General features: G+C 43.2%; 1 non-coding gene across 1 annotated transcript; it reads right to left on the bottom strand.

The window, feature by feature from the left end:
- Window positions 1-2,574: 2,574 nt before the first annotated feature.
- On the bottom strand, window positions 2,575-2,647 carry TRNAF-GAA (transfer RNA phenylalanine (anticodon GAA)). The gene has a single exon. It is a non-coding gene; the product is annotated as a tRNA-Phe (tRNA).
- Between the last annotated feature and the right edge of the window lie 3,353 nt (window positions 2,648-6,000).

The raw sequence follows: 6,000 nt of genomic DNA, 5'->3' as shown, positions 1-6,000 counted from the left end.
TTGTATCTCAAGTACTTCCTACAGGTATTCTCCCTCTCCTCTTCAGGCTAGAAACTGGGAAGGGTTTGCCTTTCAGGGCAAAGGCCCAGCATTTCCTAGGAGTATGGCGCCCACTTGCATGGTCCCAAGGTGGTTACCCTTTGCTCAGAGCACTTTTTCCTAGTGAGCAATAATAACAATCTCACCCTTTCCTCTTAGCTGTGTGTGACATTTCAAAGCATGCTGTCGGGGTTGGATGGATGGATGGATGGATGGATGGATGGGAGGGAGGGAGGGAGGGAGGGAGGAAGGAGAAGAAGAAGAGAGAGAGGAAGAGAGAGAGAGAGAGAGGAAAGAAAGAAAGAGAGGGGGGAGAGAGAGAGAGAGAGAGAGAGAGAGAAAGAGAGAGAGAGAAAGAGAGAGAGAGAGAGAGAAGAGAGAGAGAGAGAGAGAGAGAGAGAGAGAGAGAAAGAGAGAAAGAGAGAAAGAGAGAAGAGAGAGAAAGAGAGAAAGAGAGAAAGAGAGAAAGAGAGAAAGAGAGAAAGAAAGAAAGAAAGAAAGAAAGAAGAAAGAAAGAAAGAAAGAAAGAAAGAAAGAAAGAGGTAGAGATTTACTTTAAGAAATTCGCTCAGGGGATTGTGGAGGCTGGCAAATCTAAAATCTTTGGGGTAAGCCAACAAGCGAGAAATTCATCTAAGAATTGATGGTGCACTCTTTTTTAAATTTTTTATTTATTTATTTTTCCCCTAAAGCCCCAGGCGATAGTTGTATGTCAAAGTTGCACATTCTTCTAGTTGCTGTATGTGGGACGCGGCCTCAGCATGGCCGGAGAAGCGGTGCGTCTGTGCGCGCCCGGGATCCCAACCCGGGCAGCCTGCATCGGAGCGCACGCACTTAACCGCTAAGCCACGGGGCCGGCCCGATGGTGCGCTCTTGAGTCCAATGTGAGCAGGGCAGCAAGCTGGAGAGTCAGGCAAGTTTTCTATGTTACAATCTTGAGAATTCTTTCTTCATCAGGAAACCCCAGTCTTTGTTCTTAAATCTTCAGATGATTGGATGAGGCACACCCCCATTATGGAGGGTAATCTGCTTTACTCAGAGTCTATTGATTTAAACGTTAATCACATCTAAAGAATACCTTCACAGCACCATCCAGAGTGGTGTTTGACTGAACAGCTGGGCACCGTAGCTAGCCAGAGTGACACAGAAAATTCACCATCACACGTGCTGAAATACATCATGCACAGGTTGAACTGCCCAATCTATTAGTCTACAATTGTGTTGTTCTTCCTTTTGACCATCATTGGGTTTTTCAAGAGTCCCTTATCAAAATGCACCCTTCCATCCAAAGATTTGGGGGATGAAGCCCCCATCACCTAGCATCTTGGCATAGGTTAATGGAGAGGGGAGGGCCTGTAATAGGTCCAAAAGCAATATTTCTCCATTTTGCCTTCCACCATACTGAGTTTTTAGACTGTGAGGACTGAATCTCATTCCTCTCTCTCCATCACCCAGCCTGGCGCCTAGCCAAAAAGAAGCCATTCCCTAAATGTGTGTTCCACTGCAGTACCTTGAGTGGAGTGGCTCATCCTCTTAACGTTTTTTTTTTTTTTTTTTTTTTAGGATCCAGTCCAGAGCCTCCAAATTCCCCCCTGTCCTCTAATCACCATTCCAGGCTAGTGTGGACAACAATAAGTAACTACCGGTCCCTTCTGAAATCCAGTTCTTCCTGACTATAGCTTCTGAGTGTCTTGGCGGTGGGGGGGGTGGGGTGGGGGCCTGGGGACGCATCGAGTGCAGAGCTATGCGAGGATAAGATGTACAACAGTGGTTTGCGATTTAGCAAATATAAATAGTTAAATTTGAATTTCAGAGAAACAACGAATATGAACTTTGTATATTCCATGCAATATTTGGGACATGCGTATACTAAAAAATATTCGCTGTTTCTCTGAAATTCAAATTTAATTGGGAGTCCTGTATTTGATCAGGTAACCCGATCCCCCCGCCCACTCCCTCCTCGCCCACTCCCTCCCCCCGCCCCAAGAGCTGTCCTAGGGCCTTTTTATTGTTAAACCGGCTGGACCAAGCCGAAATCGAGGATTTCTTTGGCCGAGAGGGGGCCGCGCTGTGGCCATCTCCGACGAGCCCCCGCCCGCCCCGGGACCCAGCGAGCCAAATCCCGCTGCGAGCCCGGGCGCGCCGGTCCCTGTGACCCGCGGAGAAAGGTTACAACGCCCACAGCTCCTGGAACGTGGTCAGAAACAGGAAAGAAGAGGGAGGACTAGGATGAGCAAGAAGAAAGTGAACGGCGCGCACCGCTTGGGGAGAGCATGGTCTCACCCAGACCCCAAATCAACGAAGAGATACTGACTTTACGCTGAGCAGTTTAAAAGCAACGACATAAATCCTTTCTCGGTTTCCAGTTTCCTGCCTCACTCCCAGAGGAAAAAGTAGAAAGAGCAGTCTTTCAGTGTCCACCCCATCTACCTGCACACAGAGTGTCAACCTGGGATTTTGTCATCAAGATGCCCAGCCTGCCAATTAAGAGGAAGGGTGCCCTAGAACTGCCCTGCCGATGACACCTAAAACCTTTGCCGAAACCCGGGATTGAACCAGGGACCTTTAGATCTTCAGTCTAACGCTCTCCCAACTGAGCTATTTCGGCTGTTTCTTGAAAAACTTTTGCTGCATAAGTATAGTGAAATAATATTTGCTCCATGGTAACAAAAAAGTTCAGTGTATGGGTTTGGCTGGAGGTAGGCATTTAGTAAATATTACAAAAGTGATGAGGCAAGGCCTCTGTTTATAAGCTAAAAGTGGTAAATAATTTAATTTTTCTCAGTTGTTTTTTAACTGCCCTGAAATTTGCTTTCCCTATTTAAAAATAAATCATGGACTTTTTTCATGTCCGTTACATAGACCTATTTCATTCTTTTTGACCCATGCACAGTATTGGATTGTATGGATATAACACAATCCATTTAATCAAATTCTTAATCATGGACATTTTAATTTTTTTTTCTAGTTTTCATTATTGAAAACAGTACAGCAATGACTATCCTTTTGTATTTGTTTTTCTTGTGAGAAGACAGATTTTGCAAGCTCAAAAGATATGAACATTTTGAATTTTTTAGATATTGTCAAATTGGACTCAAGAAATGTGTGCCAGAGGACAAGAAGGCCGTTTGTAAAACTTTCAAATGTGGATTTTCAGTGTTACTTCCAAATGAAGTATACACAGAGCCATTGCATCTGTATGGTAAAAGCGTTGATTTGCTAAACCTAAATGTTTAAAATATACCTCAATTTTTGTAATCCCATCTTGGCATTTTTAAATTTTTAAAAATTAAAGTTGTTTTAATTTTAAATTTCTACTTTGGACGTTGTCAAAAAGTCGAGTTGGCTCAGACTTCTCTCAAACTATGGGAAGCAAGCTGTGGTTTAATAATATCCTCTAATATGCTGATTTTATTCCACCTCCACTCCCATTTCGTGATTTTGCATCCCTTGCATTCATGAATATATCATTGCACGACCCATGGCCCTGATTGAATCAGAATCTCTGCAGATGGTGCTCAGGAGTACATATTTTTTAAGTTGACCAGGTGATTTTAATGTGCAGCCTCTCTCAGCATCCCATTCCTCAGCTTTCACAAAAATGTGGCTATCACATCTGGACCCATTTTTTAAATTGCTCAATCTCTTCACAGGCACCTCCAAATCAGAACGTCCAAAAATGAACCTATCGTTCCCGCTAAACTTGTTTATCTTACTACCACCTTCCATCTAAGTTTCCCAAGCCAGAAAAATACAAATTCCTTCCTCTCCCTCTACTCCCTACCCATAATCGGACTCAAGAGCTGTTCTTTCAACTTCAATATTTCTGGAATCCCTTCACTTCTCTTCATTCTCACATCTTCTCCAACCTCTTAATTGGTCTCCTTATCTATAAATCATTTTCCACACTGGAACCTATCGTCCTGCTTAAAAATCTGTCACTGGCTCCCTAGTTGAAAACAAAAACCACAGCTTCTGCGTATGTTATATGAAGACTCCCATAACTTGGGGGGCTTCTCTCTCTCCAGCACCATGTCCGTGCTCTCTCCTTGACCCTTAACTCTAGCCATTCGTCCAGCTATCCAAACTCAGGGTACTTTCCTTGACTTTGCTCTTCATCTTTGCCTATGCACCACTTTTTGTGCATTTAACCCATTTAACCTGCAACTTGCAGCTCAGACACATTCTCCTAGTTCTAGAAGTCTTCTCTGACATGTCTCTGTCCCCTCCCTCCCCACTCCCTACAGGCTAGCTGCCACTCTACAGTGCTTTCACAGCACTTATCAAACTAGATCGTAAGGTATTGCCTGTTTATCTGAGATCTTTCTTGCCATCTGTAGCCCTAATGTATGTTACATAGCGGGCTGGAGTAAATGTTGAATGAATGAAGACATTCCTAGCCGTATCTCAGGGCCAATTGGTTCTTTACTAACTTCTAAAATTGCCTGGTCAAACTCAGAAGATGTGACCTCTGCAAGGCTATTTATGGAAGATTCTGAGCTCTTTAGTTCTTGCCTTTAAATTATGCCTCATCTGACCACCCTGCCTCCTTCCCCGGAGGGATCAATGTGAACCAAAAGAGGAGCACTTTACCTGAATAGATAGTAGAGAGGAAAGCCTGAGAAGGTATAACCACAGATTATTTCATGAGCTTTGGAAGGGAAAGCCATGAAAAGATAGGAAAGCCTCCCACAGGGCAGGTCAGAGTACGAGGCAAAAGCTTTATAACTTTTTGATAACCATCTGAGAGTTTCACAAGGTACGTATACGCCTTGTAGTTAATAAATTCCAAAGATTTTTCTATGCCTTCTTTTAGATACTATAGGTTGATTTTCACTTATCTTGCTGAAAGTAGAGATCCTCGAAATGTACAGGTTTAACATTTTTGTCGGACTTCAGAGGTCCCTGACAGGTGTAATAATTTATAATTGTGCTGAGTCATAATTTTAAATCATCCGTGAGCGTGGTAGACGCCTCAGGATCCACATCCTAACCCATCATGTCACAGTAGCCCATTAAAGGACTAAAGAAGGGATTAGAATGTTTCAGGTACATTGACTGTCCCTAATGGAGGAACTTATATACCACAGTGATATTCAAGATTGCAGGATGCAGCTCTCACAGATGTCAAGGGTCTACTGCCATGGTTTTTAGCTTGCTAGAAAAAACCTTTGCTGAAATGTCAAGTTCAGCAATGGTAATCAGGCAAATGACTTGAACAGATAAGAGGCCTTCCCAAGAACCATACTAGAAAAATAATACTGACAACATAGCTAATTTTGTGGACATGAGAGCCTTGAGAAATCAAGGAGCCTGGGGGCTGAACTTCAAGGATGCTCCTTCCTTCAGGTGGACTCCCAAAATGGTACTCTCCACATTAATAAGCCTTTGGAAATAGAAATGTGCATTTCAGCATGTGATATAATCCAGGAAGAAATGATTTAATTATCAGCTGCCTTCCAACCCAGTTTCTCCCAGAACACAAGGTTGTAGGTCACAAACTCTGGGGTTAAACAAACCCAGCTTTGAATTCCAACACTGTGACTAACCAATCAGCTATGCAACTTCAAGTGAATGTACTTAAATTAGGCTATTTTTGAGAGCCTTTTTTCATCTTCAAAATGGCGGCTGTAACATTTTCCTCTTAAGTGTAAGCCAGACAATGTTCAGAGTTCCTATCTCAGTTCCCTGGACCCTGGAGCAGATGCTCAGTAAGTGTGCAGGCCCTCCCACAGGGCAGGAATTGTGCTCGCTCTGAGGCCCCCTAGGTTACTTTGCCCATCTCCTCGCCTCCCTGAACTTTACAGAGAAAACCTCAACAAGCATTTTCACTGTCGACACTTTTCTCCAAGGGCTTCAAATCAATACTCGTTATGTTTCAAAATACAGAATTTGAATTCCTACATGAAGCAGCTAAGAATCTGAGAATTTAAATGGACAAAAGAAATTAAATTCAAGAAT

Source organism: Diceros bicornis, chromosome 31 (genome assembly GCF_020826845.1).
Source record: "Diceros bicornis minor isolate mBicDic1 chromosome 31, mDicBic1.mat.cur, whole genome shotgun sequence".
In the NCBI taxonomy this organism is placed as follows: domain Eukaryota; kingdom Metazoa; phylum Chordata; class Mammalia; order Perissodactyla; family Rhinocerotidae; genus Diceros; species Diceros bicornis.
This window is presented reverse-complemented; position numbering and strand designations above follow the sequence as displayed.